We start from the raw sequence: 24,251 nt of genomic DNA, 5'->3' as shown, positions 1-24,251 counted from the left end.
AATGGCTGATAGCATAGCCTTACATAGTTTGTACAATTTTATTGTTGATTGTGGCAAGACGACTAATGCAGTTCCATTGGCTGTATCACAGCCATAAGCAGAAATCTCTGCACCTAAAATATTTTCATGTATTTCCTCCAACAACTTTCCTTATGTGATTTTAATAAAGATATGACTGCGAGAGATTATTCAACATTGCACGAGATAATTATTAACCATCTGAAACACTTAATAGAAACAAATAGTTGGATTTGCAATCATTTTTTGTAATTATAATAATTAATTCAGAACTGTAAAAATCTTCTACTTTGCAATCTTGTTTTATGCCATAATTATTATCCTTTCAGAGACTTTTGTGATTTAATCCTTGCTGTCCGTCACCCTGACGCACAATGCGTGCAGTTGTCTCAGGAAAAGCAACTCAATTACAAATCAATGCTTGTAATCTGGAGTGGCAAACGAGATTGATCACTGGTAATGGCAAATATGATACTTATCAGTAACAGTAGGTAATTGAAAGTGAAGAGGTATGTGGCAGATAAATGCTCACTCCTCTCTGCTCTTGTCCTTCATTTGAACGTATTGCAACCTTCTCCACCGTGTTTTAATGTTCTATCTCCATTAAGGATTTTTGTGGCTTGGTTGAATTGATAACAGACTACAGTATGACCTTTCCATTGATATAGCCTCTGCTTTTAAGCTCATCTTTTCATTTCAGGTATGGACATTAGTAGCAGAATTCAGACATTGAATCAAAGTTGTATTCCTTAGCACATTTGACTGGTTACATTCGAAACCTCTGTTTGTCTCCTCTGTCCACAATGTTTTAAAATATATGGCATGTCTCTCCATATCTGAAGTCATATGTACCTTGTTCTAGAGCTTTGATCCAATCCCAGTAAAATCTCCTGCTGCTCCCAATTTACAGCAATAGGCAATAATACACTATTACGCATTTAACAATTGTAGCCCCTCCCCCTAAAAAAGGTACCCAAGGCCCTGATTGGTAGAATTTGCTGCCGGGAAGAAATGTACATGATTGGCTCCATGACGCCACTGGCCATAGACCTTTTCATTAGTTCTTGCAGGATAATTGACATCTCTTTGGGGGCTCAAACATTCCTCCTGTCAGGCAGCCGCTTCTGTTATGCTTGATGAGCCAAGTTCTTCAGGAAGACCACCAGACATTTGTTCCATTGCACAGCACTTCCTTGTGTCTTCAAAAGTCTTTCATTTTCCCTGAATGAGTATTTAAGCAGTCATCCTTTGGAGTAAAATTCAGAAAATTTCAGATTTGTTTTTTCCCCCAGCTTTTTTCTAGCTTTATGATGGCATACATGACAAAATTATAAAATATTTAAAGTGTACAATGTAATGATTTGACACATATTATGAAAGGATTGCCCCCATTGAGTTAGTTAACTAACAAACCCATCACCTCACATATTTACCCTTTTTTGGTGAGAACATTTAAGTTCTACTCCCTTAGTAAATTTTAATTATACACTAATACAGTGTATCAACTATAGTCATCTTATACATTCAATCCTCAGACCTAATTCATTTTATAACTAAAAATTTATACCCAACCATCCCCTACTTCTCCCACTCCAACCCCAACCTTGGCAATTTACTTGTTCTACTCTCATGAGCCTTCTGTTTCAATTTACTTTTTCCTTCCTTCTTCTTCCTTCTTCCTCACTTATTCTTTCCTTTCCTTCTTTCTTATTCCTTCCTTCTTTACTCTCCCTCCATCTCTACTTCTCTCTCTTTCTTTTTTCTTGCATTTCTTTTTCTTTTTTCTTTTTTCTTTTTTTCAGATTTCACATGTAAGTGATACTTAGCATAATGCCCTGCAGATTCATTCATGTTGTCACAAATTATAAATTTCAGGATTTCCTTTTTAAAAGGGCAAAAAATTCCACTGTGGTATATATAGATACCATTATATAGATATGACATTTTCCTTATCCATTCATCCGTCAACAGACATTTAGGTAATTTCCATATCTTGGTTATTATGAAGATGGGAGTACAGATATCTCTTCAAGATAATGGTTTTGTTTCCTTTGGATATATATCTAGAAGTGGAATTACTGGATAATACGGTAGTTGTACTTTTTAATTTCCTAAGGAAACTCCATACTGTTTTCCATAGTAGCTGTACTGGTTTACATCCCCACCAATAGTTTATAAGGGTTCCCTTTTCTGTGCATCCTTGCTAGAATTTATTTCTTGTCTTTTTAATAACAGACATGAGATGATATCTCATTGTGGTTTCGATTTGCATTTCCCTGATAAGTAGTGATGCAGAGTAACTTTTCCTGTACTTACTAGCCATTTGTATGTCTTCTTTGGACAAACATCTATTCAGATCTTCTGTCCATTTTTGGTTTGTGTTTTTGCTATTGTATTCCTTGTGTGGTTTGGATATTAACCCCTTATTTGATATATGGTTTATAGTATTTTTTTACCATTCCCTGGGTTGCTTTTTTATTTTGTTTCTGGTTTCCTTTGCTGTTCAGAAGCTTGTTAGTTTGATATAGGCACACTTGTTTACCTTTGCTTTTGTTGTCTTTTCTTTGATGTCAAATCCAAAATAATCATTGCCAAAACAATGTTAAGTAGTTTACTCCCTAAGTTTTCTTCTTGGAGTTTTCAGGTTCAGATCTTATGTTCAAGTCTTTAATCCATTTGAGTTGATTTTGTGTACGGTGTACGATCAGCCAGTTTCGTTCTTTTACATATGTCTATCCAGTTTTCACAACACCACTTACTGAAGAGACCATCCTTTCCTCATTGTATATTCTTGGCTCCTTTGTCCTAAATTAATTAGCCATATGTGCATGGGTTTATTTTCGCGCTGTCTATCCTGCTCCACTGATCTACCATGTTGCCTCGAAAATAAGACCTAGCCAGACCATAAACTCTAATGTGTCATTCGGTGCAAAAATTAATATAAGACCTGGTCTTATATTATATTATGTTATATTATATAAGACCCGGTCTTATATTATAGTAAAATAAGACTAGATTTTACATTAAGTTTTGCTCCAAAAGACGCATTAGAGCTGACGGTCCGGCTAGGTCTTATTTTCGGGAAAACACGGTAGGTGTCTGTTTTTAGGCAAATACTATACTGTTATGATTATGATAGCTTTGTAACATAGTTTGATGCCTCCAGCTTTGTTCTTTATTCTCAAGATTTCTTTGGCTATTTAGTATCATTGGTGGTTCCACAAAAATGTTAGGATTGTTTGTTCTATTTTTGTGAAAAATGACATTGACATTTTCATAGAGATTGCATTGAATCTGTAGATCACTTTGGGCAGTGTGGACATTTGAACAATATTAATTCTTCCAGTACAAGAGCATGGAATATCTTTCCATTGATTTGTGTTGTTTTCAATTTCTTATCAATGTCTTATAGTTTTCAGTGTGTACACCTTTCATTTCCTAGATTAAATTTGTTCCTAAGTATTTTATTCTTTTTGGTGTTATTATAAATGGGATTATTTTTGTAATTTTTCTTTCTGGTAGTTTATTTTTGTTGCACATTTAGCTCTTGAATATAAGGCTTAATGTGATGTTTCGTACTTTTCACAATGACCATTTGGTTTCATTTGTTACATCCACACTCAAATATGTGTTGAAATAGACACGATACACACGATTTATCTTCCAGAAGTTCAAACTTTTTCACCTCTATTTCTTCAGCTGGCAAAACTAAGAATTACTGTAGAACCAAATTTGTTTGCTTTTAGGATGGCTCTTTGGCATAATTAATTTAAACATACTGAAGTATAAATGAAAACAAATAAAATTAATAACTTAAAAATTATCTTCTTGTTCTTAGAGAGGATTACACTGACCATCCCTATTATTCTCTATCACCTTACTTTATTTTTTTATGAAAACATTTATCACAATATATTATATTAAAATTTTTATTTATTGCATTATTCATAGCACCTACAATGTGTGTGTAGTCACATAATAAAGATATGTTGAGTAAATGAACAAGTAATCTTAGAACAATGAATTAGCACTCGGAGTCTTCCACCCCTACCAAAAATCTCCATTAAAAATAATTAAAATAATTAAATCAACAAATTCCTGAACTTTACTCATTGAGATGTTTAAAATATCGGTGTCATAATACTGTATAAAATAAAAAAGTAATTGATTTGCTACATATAGCCATTCAAAGTTAATTTCATATGTTCCATATAGCTTATATTTTAGTCCATAACCTCTAGATATGGTTAAAATTCATTCAGCATTTAGCTGTAATTGTAAACAGAAAAAAGTCATACCTAGATATACTTGTATATTTATTGCAAAACACTTTTTCATTTATATTGAGTTCTTTTAGAAAATCATGTCTAATAGTTACATATTTTATAATAAAATATGTAATTATTTACATACTAGTTACCCCAGTTTCTCAAGACCTATGGGTATAAATGGGATCATATTTGCATTATTTATCCAGCTTGCATTGTCTCATGACATTGTCTCTTTACGTAAGTCCTCAGAGCCTATAAAGATCCTGGAATGTATTTTGGAGAGTTCCACGTGGTTACCGCATATCCTCATGAATACGGATCTGACCTGCATCTATGTGATTGTCACAGTGCACTAACATTCTTTGGCTACCATGGCGCCCACAGGCAGTGCTACCACCATTCCTGCTGGGTTCCAGAATATTTGGGAGGAATAGTGGACACTTCCTTCACATTTACTAGGAAGCACTGTCTTTGGCAAATACTCCAGCCTCTAAGTGGTGTGACTGTTATTTTTGCTTCCTTCCAACTGTACAAGTAGCCTATCAGGGTCTACTACAAGTTCCCAGGAGCCACCAGATACTACAGTCGTCTACCACAGAGAGGAAAAGAATGCCACATCTGTGTTACACCAAAGTAGTGTTGCCCATGCCCTGATACCAGAGAGGTGAATTAGCTTTATTATTTTCTACTAATGACTCAGTTTCTGGGAATACAGACAGGAGCCCATGGGAATAGCTGAAAGTGTTCTCAAATGACAGACTTAGAATCACTGATTTCTTTGTCCCTAAGATTCTAAATGTTGAAGCTTGAGATACTTGGTTTGTTCCCTTCATAGGACTAGTTCTTTACCAGCTTCATCCTCAAGCACTATTTCAAATGGATTTCTGATAACTCTCCCTCCTTCAACTCTTTTTTTCCACTAGTTTGCACACCATAGTAACAAACTTAAGCACCACTGTATAACCATTATGCTATTGTTAGATGATGGGTGGTTTAAAGTTTCCCCCCGTTGTAATGGAAATCATGGTGCTGAAAGCTCTTTTCAGCATCTGAAGTTATTTCTTTAAAATAATGGATTATTTGAGCAAAATCTTTGAAAAGTAGTATTCTTAATATGTATTTGAAAGTACATATTCCTATCTGATTTTTGCCTGTGATAATCTCTTTCCTAATCTCAAGAAAGCCATTTCTTCATTCAGCAATTTCTGTGGTAAAATTGTCATTCTTCAAAACACTTCCATCGTTTCCTGTAAACACAACTAGCTTCCTGTAAACATAACTGTCTATAATAATGTATCACACGATAGCCCCAAAACCTTATGTTTCTATTTTTTTAAAGTTCATTTCACTCCCTTTGCTAGCAGAGTATTATTCTTACAATGTTCTACAATTATATTAGCTTGCAAGTTTGAATGCCAAGGTTTAAGGTCCAGTTTTGAAACTATACAACCATAAATTTTGAGTATGTTATACACACAGAACAGTTTCTCCAATCTAACATGAGATATCGGTAGCCTTGGTAGTATGCCATCTCCCTGATTTATCACTCACTTATCTCTCCCTGTCTTACCACTCAGAACCTTGGAGAGTTTCCATGAGCACATGGAAAACAAGGTTAATTATATTTATAGTCAGCTCTTCTTGGCTCTAAACTAACCAATCCCTACTCTCTGAGTCAGTGAGTTGTGCACGCCAATATTATGCTTTGTCCTGGCCTACATCAATCCACCAGCTATTGACATTTAAAATGAGTTTTCTAATGTATTTATAATTGCTGAATCATTTTTAATCTTTTCCTCCATCTCCCATTTCTCTATCTCTTACTTTTTACAAAAAAGCAAAATAAAATGTGTATAGTAGATAAAGCAGTGTATGAGTAGATAAAAACATCCCTGACTAACTTGCCAACAGAATTGGATGGCACATTAATGCAAATGTTTTAAAAATGTATTTTATAAGTCTGTGCAAACAATCTAAAAACAGATCTTATATAGGATTATGCGTGTAGAATCTGTTGATTTGTAAAAGAAAATTACCATGATCCTCTTATTATCCCAGATATAATTATTGAATGCATCAGGTAATGTCCCGAGCACTTTACTAATTGTGTTACTTTCCTGGGGCTGCCATAACAAATTACATGAACTTGGTCACTTAAAACAATAGAAATTATTCTCTCACAGTTCTGGAGGCTAAAAGTCTTAAATCAAGTTATCTATCTATAGTATTGCACTCTCTTCTAAGAAAGGAGAGGAAATTCTGTTCCTCGCTTCATCCAACTTCTAGTGGTTACTAACTTCTTTGAACTTGTAGCCAAATAACTCCAATCTCTGCCTCCATGGTCATATTGCCTTATCCCCTCCATCTAGCTCTTCTGCGTGTCTTTTATAAGGACACTTGTCATTGGATTTAGGACCCACCCCTATAATCCAGGATGAGCTCATTTCAATGTCCTTAACTACATCTGCAAAGACTCTTTCTCTAAATAAGGTAACATTTACAGGTTCTGAAGATTAAGTCATGGACATATGTTTTTTTGGAGACAATATTTAACCCACTCTAGTTAAATTATTTTTAATGGTCGCAGATATGGAGATAAACTAAGGATGAGAGAGGTTAGAGATTTTCTTAAGGTTGCACAAATCATAAGTTGTAGGACTATAAAAGTAGAACTCAGTCCATTGCATTTTGTTTTGTTTTGTTTTTATTACGGTGTGATTGACATATGAAAAAGATGTACATGTTTAATGTACATAATGTAATCGTAATGAGTTTGAAGATAAGCATACACCTATGAGATTGTCACTATTTCATTTTACTTGTTCATTTACCTCATTTGTATGTTGCTCTCTGGGGTCTAAGTATATTGGTGGCTGAGGCATAATCTTATTCTATATGTTCCCAATGCCTCACTTACAGCCTTTGATACAGACTAGTCACTAAATAACTAATTTGTTGAGTAAATAAATATTTGAATTCTCACCAGCAAGACCTCTACCAACGACCAGCTCTGGACAATGACCATATCGTAAGAAAATGTATCTGTTATTTTTGCAGCTATTGTACCTAAAGGCTATCAAAATTCAATAGCAAATGCTAACCTCTTTCCAGAGGTATATAATTTGAAAATATAATTCTTTAGATTTTACTTAGTCAAAGAACAAGCTCCCAAATATAACTGTAGGAATAGGAACTGACCACTTCTTACCTTCTTCCTGTTTTTATTATTATTACTATTATTATTATTATTACTATTATTATTATTATGTGCTTTAAAAGTCAGGGATAACTGAAAGAAAGAAAAAAACCTTAATAAATTACCTCCTTATTTGGTCTTTAAGCACAGCCCTGGCCACACTATTGACTATGTGTGATACGTATTGAGGAGCGATCCAATTTGTTGCCTACTTATTGCTGGTGACTGAAGATAGCTTTTTTATTGCAGACAAATTGAGTGGATAATGAGGATGACGAAATACCACAGCAGAACCTCAGAGTCACTGTGGCAATTGTTTTGTGAATGAATCATTCAGCCTCCCTTTCTCTCCTTGAGGGAATTTGGGTCACTCATTTCAAAAGGCAACTAAACTGTTGGTAATAAAGAGGACTAGGATTGAAAATTGTTAGAGCTCATTTATTCGAGAAGTAATTTTCATAAAGTTATTTTTTTTTCTCTGAGCTATTTCCTTCAAGGTTTTTTTGTTTGTGTTTGAGGTGGTTATGTTCTTTTGTCATTCATTCATTAACCATCATTGTGCCAGCTCACCTACCATCCCGCTGAACCTTAGTATTTATCTTAGACCTCTTGTTTGGTTTAGATGCACTTTCTTCTTGGGGTGCACTTTCTTCCAACATAGATCCTTATCTATTTTCTAAGAGAAGTTTGGGTGGGGAAGATAATCTCAGGAAGTTTTCAACATATTCTAACAGAAAATTTATCAGGTAGTTATTCATTTACTACCTTTGTGAACTCTCCAGTGCCCAGTGTTTACCCCTCAAGCATACAAGTTCAATAACTAAATTGAGAGAGCAGATAACTGTCTCAGGGAAAAATTTGCATAATGAAATTTATGACACTAGCAGATAAAATTAGAATGCTAATTTTTTTTAATTTTCTGCTTAAAACATAATTGTCAGGCAGTTTGAAGTATGTGAGTGCTTATTATTTTATCTCTGTGGGCAGACGTCATGGGAAACAAAATTATGATTAGAATGCTATGTAGAGTCTGAACAAGAAACCATAGATGAATAGAGTTGTAATTACCATCAAGTTTATCTAGTTTAATAAAGTCATCTCCACAGCATGGGTGGTCTTGTTAAAACACTGCAGTGTTTAAATTCCATTGTCTAATTTTCCCTTTCCTTAGAATGTTGGTTGGATGAATATTACATGTGTTTGTTCTATCACTAAACTTTTATGACCAACCTTCTGGCAGATAGATCTCTTCTCCTTCAGGAAAGCTGGCGCTGTCAGTCAGCAGTCAGTTCTTGTCTGCTAAGAGCAATTCCCTCTCCTGATAAGACATTCTCATCTCTCAGCTCTCACTCATTGTGTGTTTGATTTTCACACTATAACATCAGAAAACAATCTCATTTTTCTTGTTTCCATAATTCTTGGATCACCTCTCAATGAAGATGCTGCTTATTTCGTTGTGACCTTCAGTTTTCTCATTTTAAAATGGAGATGATGATAGTATCTTCCTCATATGGTTTTGAGAGCTTAATAAAATAATGCATTCAAGGACTTAATGCAGTGCCTGCTATCAGTATAGACCTCAGTAAATGTTTTTAAAACTCTAATTCCCCTACATTTAATAGGGTTTTTGCAATGACTGATTTGTCATAAAAAGGGAGGCATACCATAGCAAGACTTTCATAATACATATAAGCTCACTTTCTATTCTAATTGCAGTTTCCCCAGGATCACGTAAAGTGAAAACCACCTTTATTTAAACAGCTGTACAAAACTGTTGGAAATGCCTGAGCTCTACTTTGTAAGGGTATCTAGAAGTTTGGAGCCTTAGATCCCTTTTGAAAGAGGAGTCAGGCCAGCTATAATAGGACAGTGCTCATGAGTATTCTGAAAAATGGTAAAACACATTGCATGTGAATAGGATAATCCACTATTATTAGGAGAAGGATGGTAACTTTAGAGAGAACATGGGAACAGAAATGTGTCAACGAGGCTTTCTAGAGTTGGTGAAGAGACCAGTCCTACAAACTTTCTTACAATTCCTTTGATAAAAAACTCAGCATTACTTGGTTCTTTAACAGTGAAATTATCACAAGGCACCTAACATCATAACAAGACAAAGTGTTCTAGGTGTTAACACCTTCGGATGACATCTCCTGAAAAAGCATCTCCCTTACAGAGATTATAAAATGGCATTATTCTTGCTCCACTATTTTCATAAGCAGTAAGAAGAACTACAGCTAATGAATCAACAACTCACTTCTCCAGACTCCTCCTTTCAGCAGTATTGCTTTAACTAATCTCTTATTTGAATTATTCAATAATTACATCAGAAGCACAGCAAGAATTATTAGTCAATCTTTCCTACACAAGGCATGGTTGGAAGGCTTAATAGCTTGAAACTTAAAAATTATTTCTTAGTTATGTAAAATGTTTCTGACCTCTCGTTTGTTCATGAAATATTTCATGAATTAGAGAGAAGCTGAAATAAGACTTTCACTCTGAAACAAGAAACCATTTACTATAAGAAGAAAGCAGTCTCGGGTTCACCAGGTTGATAGCAGCCACGGACCATATCAAGAATATACAAACATGGGAATTCCTAGGAAAAAGTGGATCACAAGGAAGGCTGCCTCTACACAAATTAGGCTGTCTCTCTGTTAAAGGTAACCTATTGGAAGGTTGGTTTAAAAAAAAAAAATGCAATCTTTCAATTTGAAAACCCCGCAGATTCTTTTCTAACAACTTCCCAGTGTAGAACATTTGTCCCATGATGGACAGCCTTGGTTGCTGCTATCTTGGGCAGAATCAATTTGATCCAGCTTGATCTAGGCATCTGTTGTAAGTCACTCTAATTGCCAATTGCTTCGGTTGCTCACATGATTGGACCACAGCATGTGTTAGCAGTTTACTTCTTCAAAGATCAGGGCCTTTATTCTTATTTGCTATGTCCTAGGTTGATTTGAACAATGTGGAGAAATAATTTTTTATTTTAATGGAATTATATTTGATACCTCTATTCAGGTGATATAAGCCATGTCCTGACATTGTAGGGAAGCAGATTGAGTTTGGGACTCAAAATAAGAGAAAGAAGCAGGCAGGACATAAACATTCCTTAACAGCCAAAGAGGGCTTGGACTAAAAACTTAATTGAAAATCATGCATTTAAGTGAATATACTATGTTTGCTTATGGGGAGTTTTTCTAATCAAAATATTGACTTGGCAAGCAGCACCAGACATCTGGGAGATAACCTCAAAGCTGTTGAAGCATTGCAGAGTAAGTCCTTGTTTAACGTTGTTGATAGGTTCTTGGAAACTGAGACTTTAAGTGAAATGACACATAACAAAAGCAATTTTCCCATAGGCTAATTGATATAAACAAGAGTCGAGTTCCTACATCATATTTTTGGTCACAAAGCATCACCAAACTCCTAAATAAAGACCCAAACACTTCAATATGAAACATTTCAATGAAAGTGATCTGTACATACATTTAAGAAAGATGAATAAAAACAAGTAAGATTACGTTACAACCCACTTATTCTGGTTTAGTGTTATGGGTAGCTGGAGCCTGTCCTGGCCTCTCAGTGCACAAGCTGGGAGAACAGGATGCCTTTCTTTCACAGGGTGCACTAACACAAGCCACACTCACTCAGACTGGGACCAAGTATGTGTAGACAAACCAAGTAACGTCACGTGCACATCTTTTGGGATATGACTGGGAGGAAACCAGAGTGCCCAGAGAAAACAATAAAGACATAGGGAGAATGTGCCAACTCCATACAGACAGGAATTGTTTTCTTCAATAATGCTATAGCAAAATGATGTTGAAAAATGACATTATTCAAGGATCTGCTGTGCACTGATGTCAGGAGCTCAGTAGGTTTGTTAAGCCTGGCTACGTGCAATAGTGTAGTGGGCTACATTTGGCTCCTCTTGTCATGCAGCTTATAGTCCATGGATGCTCAAATTACAAATATTTCAAAAGTATGACCGATGTTGGTGGCAACTGGCAGAAGTTCCTAGCAGGAATATTAATGGTGCAATGACACAATATTTGGAATAAATTTTTAGTACATATATGTAATTAAGTCATATATATGTAGTTAAGATATATATGCAATTGTTTTATATATATCTATATATATAAACATATACATATATATACATATATATATGATATATATATACATACATACGAGGTCTGACACTTGAGTTCGTAAACACGTCCTAGAAAAATGCTACATACCTCATTGCTGAATATCACTACAGTCACCTTCAAAGTACTCCCGTTGGGAAGCTATGCACCGACACCAGTGCCTAGTCCACCCTTCAAAGCATTTTGGAACTCTTTCTGGAATGGCTATCAGAGCTGTCATCGTATTACCCTTGATGTAGTGAATGTCATCAAAATGTCTTCCTTTCAATATTTCCTTTATCTTCAGGTAAAGAAAAAAGTCACTGGGGGGCAGATCAGGTGAGTTGGGAGGTTGTTCCAATACAATTATTTGTTTACTGGCTAAAAACTCCCTCACAGACAGTGTCATGAGAGCTGTTGCATTGTTGTAATGCCAAAAGCCATGAATTGTTTGGTGAAAAGTTCAGGTCATCTAACTTTTTCATGCCGCTTTTTCAGCACTTCCAATAGTAAATTGGTTTAACTGTTTCTCCAGTTGGTACAAATTCATCATGATAATCCCTGTGATATCAAAAAAGATTTGCAATATCGTTGAACAAGTTGCAAACTTAATTGCCTGCCCTCGTATGTACACACATATACTATATGTATAGTATATATTAAATGCATAAGCTATTTGATTCAGTAATTTTAATGCTAGAAATTAATTCAGTGTATATAACATTCAGCTTCTTGCCACATTGCTTGTAGTGGCAAAATACAACCTTGCTCTTTTCTCTCTTGCTCTCTCCTTCCATTCTTCTCTCTTTTGCACACACACACACACACACACACACACAACACCATTCACCAAACACCCCAACTTAGTGGTCATTAATAGGATTAATAGAGTAATCCATTAATAGAGCACCGCTGTGAGGCAGTATGGGGGGAGCCCGGCTCCCTGGTTTTAAATGTTAGCTAGCTGTATGATGTAATCTTGAACACATTATTCAACCTCTCTCTTTATTTCTAAATTGAAATAATAATAATGGTACCTATCTCATATGGCCGTTTCAAGGATTAAGTTTTATATGTAAACTATTTTTTAAAAGGCCTATATGTGGAAATGATTCTCTAAGGTGCAATTATTTTATGTGTCTGTTAACAATAATGAATTGAACCTGCTTATACTGATTTGGAGATTGTTAAGCTACATCATAAAGCAAAATGAAAAGAAAATTAATGAATAATTTAATGCATATTTTTATCTCATTTAATTAGAACTTATAAAATTTTGGTAATGCTAAAGTTTTTTTGGAAAGATATACCAAAAACAGATAAACGGCAGTCTGCAACAGTTGCCTCTGAGAAATGGTAGTGGAGGTATAAGAAGGGAGAAGAATTTATTTTTCATTTTAGCTCTTTCCTTATTAAGTGAAATTTTAACTAAATATGCTTGTACTTTTATAAATTAAGCAAAAGTATACAAGCATAATTGGCTGTTTTTTATTGACAAGATTAGTGGCTTCTTATTTTTTCACCTCATTTGTCTCCTTAGTACTATACTGTGGCTTAGTATTTTAGTAGGCCGCCCATGGCAGGGGTTACTCTAGAAAGACCTGTTCATACCCACCAGTGTGAGCTACTGTGACTTAATACAAAGACTCCTTTAGGTGATGTGCTATGTGTGATCACACAGTATATCTTGCCAATAGTTGCATTAAAGAGCCTTAATATGTCCTTCTCCTCTAGGCTATGACTGATTCTGCGCATTAAATATAAAATTCATGTTAGAGAAGGAACTATACGCCAAACACATAGAAACATCAATGTTCATTACCTCTGTCTTCAAGTAACACATATTTATCTTTTAGAACTCAGGCTTATTTTGACAAAAACTGGGGAAATGACAGCCTTTGACCCTTGTATGATTAAAGTGACTTGGACATCGTTTCAGCTTTGATGTTATACTCAACTCTCTTTAGTAGAGTTTATCTATTTAAAATGATCCTTCCCAGGAATCCCCAGGCCTCAGTTAATGCCATGTCTTCCTTGAGGTAATGAAATATGCTACGTAAATTAAGTCTAAACAGAAATAGTGCTATTATCTACAATATTGAGGTATCCCTTCAAGTTAGTGGCAGGTTCTTCGGGAATTGGTGAGAGTGTGATATTTTTTTCATAGAGGAATTGTCCAAAGATTTTTTTAAAAACATCAAAGATATATTGGGCCAGGAAAAAAAAAAAACACCCAAAATTTACAAATAGTGTAATATTTGTGGAAACTATGCAATTAGGGATTATATGCTCCACCTAAGGGCATTCAAACAAAAATTGAACAGTGTGCATGAAGAAGAAAACTAGACTGTAGCCAAATCTAAACCTCAGAGTCTTCTAGTTACTCATTTCTACATTGCTTTATCTTTAAATCATTCTCTAAGGCCATCCAGCTGTTTCAGTCACATGTTATTTAAAAGGGAACAAATAAGAACAATTTCAGGATAAATAATGTAGTACTCTTAATTCATATGTCCCTTGAACTAGTAGAGCCTTCTATTATTCCTAGATTTAAACAGGACCACGCTATCAGAAACTGTCCTAACTCCTAACCTGTGTGTGTTATTATACATAGTTAGGTGATCAGTAAATAAAATGAATTAACCTGAACAAATGATATTTAAATTATTGTCTTGCCATGTGGCAAAGTGTCAAATACTTCCTGTTGTGTCAGAGTTTTTCCCCGGAGCCACAAAAGGAGAAACAGACAAACTATTCAGATACCCTGTATCCTAAAGGAAATCCTAGACCTGCCAGGCAAACCTTGTCCCATTAACCGAATCACGGGGATACATAAGAGGTAAGGAGTTAGGAGAAAGGCTGGAGAGTCGTGGCATCAGTGGCATGTCTCTCCTTCTTCCCCACACCTCCCCCTAATCAGTAAAGCACATCAAAGATTCCAGGAGCACTACTGGAAAGGTACTCCACTCCCGGGCACTTAGGGAGCAGCAGTGCTGATAGATAAAATTTCTTAAAAATACCTGAAAGCAAGAGGGTGTGACTGGAGCTATTCCTGTTGGCAAGTATAGCAAAGAGAGATAACTGTGTTGAAAGGGAACTGCAACACGCCACCAAAGGCTGTGTGTATGAGTGTGTGTGTGTGTGTGTGTGTGTGTGGTGTATGAGTGTGTGTGTGTATTTGGAGCAAGTGTACAAATTAGGTCTCTGTGGAAGGGAATGGCTGTGTTTGTCTTAAAATACACCTCTCTCATGACACATTCCAGAGAAACAAAGGGAACTCAACAAAGTATGCACTTACAGAAGCTGATGAGGAAGTCAAAATCGGGTAGCCAGAGGAGGCATAATTTATAAGAGGCAAATGTATATAGAAGAACCTAAATTCTAAAGAGAATTTCGGAAAAACCTATTCAAGCAACTCAAACAATCAAACAAAAAAGTCTGGACAGTGTTGCTTTCACCTTCAGAGGATACCAGTATCTGATGTCCACAGCATGACCAGGTAACACTATGACCTTTCCCCTTAATCATCCTCTTTCCCTAACCCACCACTGAAGATATAAGAAATATTAGATAAAAAGGAGGACAGTAAGGAATGAGGCATGGGGGAAAATGAAACAGATTATACTCCTCCATTCCGCCGGTGTAGGCTTCCAACCTAAACCAGGCTAAAACACAGAGCTGGAGGGCGGCAGCTTTAATTTAGATTAAGTAAGTTTAGACTGGACATTTTATTATCTAATAATCAACTGGAAGTCTTTTGGATCTGCCCAAGTTTTTCTCTGGATGTAGAAGGAGCAAGTCCAGAGAACAAGTTTAATGGTGAGAGAAAGAAGAAAGAAATTTTATTGTTGATCCATCCGGTCATATCCAGCCCATTCAATAAACAAACCTGTTATACACACAGAATAGCTCTTCACTGCGACAAGGAATGAATGGAAGAATGAACACCTGAAGACGTAGGAGTTAGTTTAGTGAACACCAGGTCTGGGTTAGCATAATCATAGGAAGAAACAGTGCAATTTTATGGGCTGCCAGAATTAGAAGAGAATCCACCATCCTCTTTTCTCTGCTCTGGTCTCCCTTTCTCCCTAGGTAGTGGTTATATTCACTCAGAGACCATATCCTTACAATTCCATCTCCAGGGAGGAAAAGAAACTTAGGAAAAAAATTCCCAATAGGGAGGCCCAATAGCTTGTTTTTGGTCATGTGCCCACAGTTAGACAAATCACGGGGTGACGGGGGATGATATAGGGTGATTGCCAAAACCCCAGGAAACAATTGGGTGTGAGGGGAAGGAGTTGTTCACCCAAGAAAATGGGGCATGGTGGAACAATTCGCAAAAGACAGAAGTACTATTATATAGTTGTCCTCCAAATTTCTTACTAAAAAATGAATTGCTTAAGTGCTCCATTCACTGGTGAGAGGGCTGACAAACACATTTATGAGCATTGAGAGCTGACAGTTTTTTGTCGGTGATTGTGATGACTTACTGACAGCCACAGTTAACAAAGGCATGGGGAAAAATAATAAACGCTCTGAAACAGGCAAGAAATAATGCTTCGTAACAGCATTTTAGGTACGAAAATACTGCTCATTTTTCAGAAACGCTGCCTACTGATATGAATGGCAAGTTCTCTTCAGCAAATTCTAAGGAGACGTTTGGTTTATAAGATTATCTCTATGAATTTTAATTTTTCCCAACTATATATGTTCTATATAGAACTAGATAAGTGTAATTCAGAATGTAGAAGTTATCGAATAGTTTATGAAGCATTGTTTTCAGTTGATTGCTTTGGGTTTGTAGGGCTAGACTTTATAGCCAGTTTCCCAAAGAATGTGGTTTTAAAGTAAGTTGCCACTTAAAGTAAGTTGCCAGCAATTTAAATAGATGGCCATTATGTAAAAGTGGTATCCTGTGTATGTCTTCATGATCCCCAAACTCATATTACCATAAATTTGCAATCATATTATTAGATTATTCTCCTCTATATTATTGTAAAATGAGCTTATTTTGTAATAAAGTTGGTAAAATTCATATTTTAATATTTAAATTTTTATATAGGATTGTATAACCAATCACCTTACAGTTCACTAATCTTTCAAATCATTTTAGTTAATAGCTTGACTTTTTCAGTGTTTTGTTGGATTTTTCTTAATTTTAATGAAATACTATGTTTATTAATGTTTTGTTGTTGTGTAATGATGTGTTTTAAATTTTATGGTTTTATGTGATTATATATTCTTCCTTAATAAATGTTTCAATTCTCTGGACACTATAGGATTCTTTTATATTGAAGTTTCTTTTATTTGAAGTTCAAGAACCTCAGGATATCTTTATCTATTTTCTACACTTATTTTTTTCTAGAAATCAATGAGTCTTTTATTTTCTAGGTTTTCAGTTTTTGTCTTTTTTCCATTTGGGAAAACTTTGTTGTGTTTAAATTTGTACAATATCTGAATTTGATTTGTTTGGTTCTCACTAACTATATTTTAGATCATTTTTGTCTGTCCAGTTCTTTGCTTTATTTGTGTTTTTTTAATCATTTTTATCTAACCTACTTCAACTCAAATTCCATTTTCTGTACTACCCTTTCTAATTGAACTTGAAATTCCATAGCATCATTAATTTTCTCTTAAATTTCTTACCTTAGCTGAAATAATCCCCTACTAATTTTGTTCAACTTTCTCCTTATCTCCTGACTCTCTTATGCATGGTTTAGTCTTGTTCTCTTTTCTTAATAGGTTTAATTCACCCTTTTGCTTCACAGATGAACAATTTAGGGCCACGGAGGTTGAATGATTTTCCAAACGCCTCAGTGAGATGGATTACTCTACACATCTCTGCATGTTGTCTCTCCCTCTCCAAAACTGCCATTCCAATAACAATGTCTTGGTCAGATTATGGGGCTATAAATTTTGCAAATTCAAAAAGAGAAACACAATTTAAACAGGGAATTGTTTATCTACTGTCTCCATAAATAAATATGGTTGCATTATGAGTTAGTAGAGCATAAGAAGTGAAATAAACCAGACACAGAAAAGGCAAATGTTGTATGTGGAATCTAAAGAAAGGTGGAACATATAAAACCAGAGAGTCAAATAAATGGTGGTTTCCAGGGGCTGGGGATATGGGGGATGTTGATCAAAGGGTATGAACTTTTACTTACAAGATGAATTAGTCCTAGAGATCTATTATGGTATAGCATGGTGACTACAGTTAATAGTACTGTATTGTATACTTGAAATTTGCTGATAGAATAGATCTTAAATGTTCTCACCACACTTAAAAAAGGTAACTATGTGAGGGATGGATGTGTCAATAACTTGATTGCGATAATCATTTCATAATGTCTATGTACATTTAATCATGCTGTATATCTAAAAAGAAAAAGAAAAGAAAAAGTACAGCATAGTTGTAAAGAACAGAGATGCTGGAGCCATAGTCCCTGGGTTGGAATCCCAACTTCTCCATTTCTAGTGGTGTTTCTCTGTAAAACTTACTTAACTGCCCTGGGCGCAAGTGTCTTCATCTGTAAACATGTACAATAATACCAGCATTTACCTCAAAGTGTTGTTGTAAGGATTAATTGGGTTAATGCATATAAAACCCTTAGAGTGTCTTGCAAATATTCAATAGGTGTTAGTCCAGCATTGCTCTTGTCATAGTATAGAAGCATGGATCTTTGGGCCATGAGGGATGAATCACTGTGGGATGGTGAATGACCAGGGTGGAGACAGGCACCCAGAGGGCTGCATGAGGACACTTGGGTAAAAAAAAAGAAAACAAGAAAAAAGCAAGAATGTGCTGCCTCAGTCAGTTCTCTTGACTGTCCTCAGCTTGTTACAAAAATGAGGTTCCACTTTGTTTCTCTCAGTTACATGCTTATGTTATATAAGCATTTAATTAAAAAATATGTAACGCTGTGGGAAACAATTAGGCACAATTATAAAGGTCAGAGCACTGACAGGAATGAGATGGCCCCTCAAATCTTACTGAAGAGAAAGATTATTGATAGAGGTGGGCACAGAGTAAAGGAAATCAAATTAGGGATGACAGATGGTGACGTATCCTCAGGTGAACAACATCTGGAAGCCACTACTATTGCTGGGTGCAAGAAGAGGGAAGGGTTACCAGAATAAGGTGAGGCCTGTGGCTTTAAGGAAGGGTTGCTCCACTGAAGCTGTACCCCTCCTGAAGGAAGGCAGCATGTGCCAGCCTGTGCCAGGACAGGAAAGAAGCCAAAATAATAAATAACCCTGACTTTTCTATAGTCCCACCCTCCAACATCCTGCTTATAGCTCTCACTGGCTAAATTGAATGATAAACCAAAGGACAAGGGTCCTCAGTCTCTAAGCTCTGTCCTGGAGGTGTTGTCAGCTATTCATATGTACACTAATGACTATATTAGTTATCTTCTGTCTGGCACTCAAACCCTAACCCAAGTAACTTTAAATGGTCTTAGAACTCTGGGGTAGATGCTATAGACTATCTCATAGCCTCTATTCCATCTGCCCTTCAGAATGCTTCCCTTTAATGGAGGCTTAAAGTCTCTAAACCAAATTTCCTACATACATTGCAACTACTGTTCTGGATGCAAAATAATTTCTACTAGTGAGATGCGCGTCTGTAGAATCCAGAATGCAGATTAACGCAAAGGTCACTGGTGCTTCTGCTGCTGGTTGTGCAGACAGTGAAGGTGGTGAGAACCAAATGCTAAGAGGTAATCACAGAACATAGACTCCACCATCTAAGATCTATTCACACAATTTGGAGAGGTGAAAAGGCAGTTGCAGGGTGATAGCACAGTGAGTGGTGGCAGCATTTTCAGACCACAGCTCTCCTAAGTGGTGTGCTCCTGATCTTTATTTATACTATCCAAGATTTCTGCTACTTCAGACCTTTCAGTAATTTTGTGAGCACGTATTTATCTACATTAAACCTTTTGCTGTTTAAAAAAGCTGGAGTATGTTGTGTTCCCTGCTCTGATCCGTGGCTAATGCAAGCCCCACTGTTCCTACTCTTTAGCACACACCCTGCATTGTAGTGTTATGGATCACTGTTGGGCATCAAATAAGCCTTGCGATTTCCTGATTCTAAGGTCTTTGCGGGAACCAACCTTCGTTTCTGAAAATCTCACCTTTAGGTGATGCACTCTTACTCCCTATTCTGCTCTAGCTTAAGCTCCAACCAAAATTCTTTCATGAGATTCTTTTCCTCTCCTCTCCTCCCCTGACTTTCTCCTTCTCTTCCTTCTCTTTCCCTTCTCTTTCCCTTCTCTTCCCTTCTCTTCCCTTCTCTTCTCTTCTCTTCTCTTCTCTTCTCTCTCTCTTTCTTCTCTCTCTTCTCTCTCTTCTCTTCTCTTCTCTTCCTCCTCTCTCTTCTCTTCTCTTCTCTCTTCTCTTCTCTCTCTTCTCTTCTCTTCTCTTCTCTTCTCTTCTCTTCTCTTCTCTTCTCTTCTCTTTCTCTCCTCTCCTCACCTCCCCTCTCCCCTCTTTCCCTCTTCTCCTCTTCTCTCTCTCATTTGGCCTGGCTCACCACATGCCTCTAAATGTCTATAGCAAGTTTATAAACTCTCCTTCCTTATTGGTCAGATAATATTTACATCTGTTTCATATATTTATGACCAATATCCTAAAAATATAAGAATGGACCTCATATTTGCTTGTTTGCTTAATTATATTTTGTGTGTGTGTGACAAATTCACCAGGGCCCATTCCACGATCTTGGATATAGCTATAGGTTGAAACATATATTAAGGTTAATTACTGATGAACTTAAAACTTCTGCTTTCCACATGAAGTCTTCATAGACTATAGCAAAGAGAAGCCCATAACTTGCAAAATTAAGACCCCTAAATTGTCATATGACATTTGTTATTCTTTAACAATTAAGCCAAAATAAAATGTGCATGAACTGCCAATGGCTTGTAGTTGAAGATGAATATGTGCTTTTTAATCATTAGAAAAAATTTTTTAAATGATTATGTAATCAGCTGTGCATTGTTTTAAATCTGGCTCAAAAACTAGAAATTCGTACCTGCTGTTACTGAATTTCCAGAGAAACATTTGTTGACTCCTAGGAATTAATAAGTTGTTTTTAATGGTATAACCATCTAAATATAGACAGAAACAGATATTTTCGTCTCTGTTTGAATACATATTTTCCAAACTAAAAAGTGTTGGGCTTTTCAAAGGCACACTACAAAAGTGAATATTAACATGGCGAGCTACAGAGAAAGTGAATTATGCCAAAAAATAAAAATGGATGAGAAACTACATTGCAAATTAAAACCACCATATAAATACAAATATTGACCCCCTATTTAAATGAAGATGCTTTGTTAGCAAGGAAATTGCAGATTTGAGACCAAGCCTTGGTGCCACATTTAACTATATGAACTTGTGCAGGTTGCTTCCTGTCCCTTGAACTTCATTTAAGTCATACATTGTTGCCTTACAGCTGACAAACTGTTTGTTCCCCCCGCTCTTCCCAGTATTTCACAAGGGGGTGCCTCAGCAAACTGAGGCCCGATGGAGAGAGATCAGAAAAGCTCCTTTGAGGGGAAGTCTCAGCAAACTGAGACCGGAGGGAATTATATCGGTCCCGCCCCTTCAATGGATTCCTTGGAGATGCGTGTGTGTGAAGGCGAAGTTCAAGCTGGAGCACAATGGGAACTTTCGGAAAGACAGCCAGCAGGCTACTAACACACAGATCTTGAGATTAACAATCTTTTACCTCTTTAGAAGTTTACCAATAAAACTATGCGTTGGCCCGATTCGGAGCCAGTCCTTGAGGCTGCAGCCCTTGGCCCCACTTGCAGTCTATTCCTGGCTACTGTCCTTTCTTAACCCTGCGCTGCCCTTCTCCCTCCCCACAACCCTCCTCATGCGGGACGCGACAATACATCAAATGGGAAAACTGGGTTTTGTTTCCTTTTCTCTTGATTAAGGCACAAAGACAACCCCCAGAGAATGTCCCCTGAGAACAGACTAGATTTGCAGCAGATGCTCATAACATCTTGAAAACACTTATTCCTCAGCTGAGGAACATAGCATGACAGCCAAATACAAGGCTGTTGGCTTACAACAATCATCTCTCAGGTCCGGGGTGGAATTAGAAGAAGAGAACAAGGAAGGAGCAATGCAGTACTTTTAGAAGACATGAGTTCCCGCCATAAGGTGACAGAACAACTACATGCATGGGAAGTGTTCAGCTCCCTTGAACAAACGGATGTTTGATCATACAGGCCATACAGAACAGGTCCCGGATCCAGCTGCTCAACCAGAGTTAGTACCTTGTATCCAGATGTTTCAGCACCATATGGAACATGCTTGAACACATTTCTTTTTGTCCCTCAGTGATAGCTTTCATTTTTCTTCTCACTTTTACGATTCTCAGGATTGAATCTTTTAATTTATTCCATGTGCTTTAATTTATTCCATCATTGGTTAGCTCATATTTTCTATCCAACCATAACGGGTATTATAAAATTGCCTTGTGATCATAGCATTTTTTTCAAGAAAAGTAGTGGTTTAATGAACAGAAACAAAGTTTGAGTTCTTTGGCTTTAAAAATTAATTCCAATGCTAACAGTTTTATTCCAACAATTTGGAGAAAATTAAATTTGAAAAAAGTTGAAGCAAATAGCATTTACATTTTGGGAATAGAGATTATCCATGAATTCCTAGTCTTGACTGTCCATGAATTGATGAATTATGTTTAACCTGGCTACATGGCTTAATTCAGAATCCACTAGGTACTGTCCTAAAAGTGATTTCAGTTCCCACTAGGTAACATGCTCCAGAATCTCCTCCAGTGAATATGTTCCCTAAAATTGCTACCATTCCATTATTCACCATGATGGTTTTCAACTGGTTTGAGAACCTTGTAATTTTCTGGTCATTAAATCTTTAGCTGTGCTATATCTCAGGAAAGATGCACAGACAATGTATAAATGATTGCTTCCATATATTATATCATCTTATATATTGTATCATATATTATATCCATATATTATATCACCTTAACATAGTCTCTTCCCCCGTCCCTCTTCTGTCTCCTTTAGTGGAATTTTGAATCAATCATACAATAAGTTGTTGTTAAATTAATGGCTGCCGCTGGTTTTACGGCCCAAATGTTCCAATGATGCAACTAGAGGAGAATACAGATCTGTGATAATGTAATTAGAACTGCAACTATAGTACACTGCAGATATTATTGAATTGCAAATTTGGAAACTAAGATTGCAGTTCTTTTTTATTATTAACTATGTATATAATAAGAGATGTTTAGTTTATTTTGTTGAGTTTTAATTTCCTTATTTATCAAATGAGGGCTTGAAAAAGGTGGTCTCTAATGTCCCTCCTGTTAGCCTCTTGTTACAAGTGATATACATGCCCTGGCATACACACCAAGTGCCCATATTTGCTTTCTTAACTAATATTTTAAATATACCTTTTTCTTCCACATCTACCATTTATTTTTGTCTCTATGGGATAAGGAGCCACTGCATAAAATTTTCAAGTTTTATAGAGCAAGTGCCTTAAGACAAGCATTCCAAGAACAAGAATTCTGAGGATAAAGACTAGTCAGAGCAAAGAGACTAACACATAGAGACCACACAAATATGGAAAATCTAAATCAGCTGTATGTAAATTTATCATGTTCAGTTATGCTTTGAAGACGGTAAATATCACTGTGTACATTAACAACTTTTTAAAAATTATGCAATTTAAATTTTTGTTAAATTATAAAGTACTTTAAATTATAAAGCATGTATCTGCTTTTTTTGTTTTTACATTTAGAAATGAGTTTATTAAACAAATCCAATAAAGCACCCACTTATAATGCCTTTTCATTCCTCATTTGTTAAAGAAAAGGAAAATGCACGTAAGCAAAAGGAGTCTGAAAGAGAGATAAAGAGATTCGGGAAGAGGCAAATAAGGAGAACCATTAAGTTTTGATGTGGTTTAGCATAAGGGAAATTGATATTCTCACACACACACATATATATTAATTCACTGAGATAGTGAGTCTTAAAGCATCACTGAATGTCATTGCCCTTTGAAATGTCAATTTACCAATATTCATAGTTCATTAGCTGAATTAATCTTTAACCTTTGGAGGCCTTCTCTTTCACAGGCATAACTCAACAAAGAAAAGCTCTCTTCTGGAAAGAGAGCATCCATGAAACTTCAACTATTATGGACCAAAGTACATATGAAAATGTGACGTTATACTCACACACGCACACACAATCTCATACACATATAGTAGAACATCTGGAAAGATAAATGAAAATATTTATAGACGTTATCCTTAGGTGATTATGGGTGATTTTCATAAGATTCTTATCTTTATTTTTTCAACTTTCTAAAAGGAATGTGAATGATTTTGGAAAACAATTTATTAACTGATTAACTAATTAACATAATATATGTAGAAGTCCCTTGAGTATTTCAGCTATTTCTTCAGCAAGTGTATTCTATCATCTAGAACAATAAATATCCAATTTTGCTGCATATTGGAATCACCCGGGGAGCTTTAAAAAGATCCCATTCTTTGGCTGTACTCTATACCAATTAAAGCAGAAGCTCTGGGAATGAAACCTAGACATCAGCATTTTTAAC

The sequence above is a fragment of the Rhinolophus ferrumequinum genome, chromosome 11 (genome assembly GCF_004115265.2).
Source record: "Rhinolophus ferrumequinum isolate MPI-CBG mRhiFer1 chromosome 11, mRhiFer1_v1.p, whole genome shotgun sequence".
NCBI lineage: Eukaryota > Metazoa > Chordata > Mammalia > Chiroptera > Rhinolophidae > Rhinolophus > Rhinolophus ferrumequinum.
The sequence above is the reverse complement of the archived record's forward strand: the minus strand, read 5'-3'. Positions refer to the sequence as shown.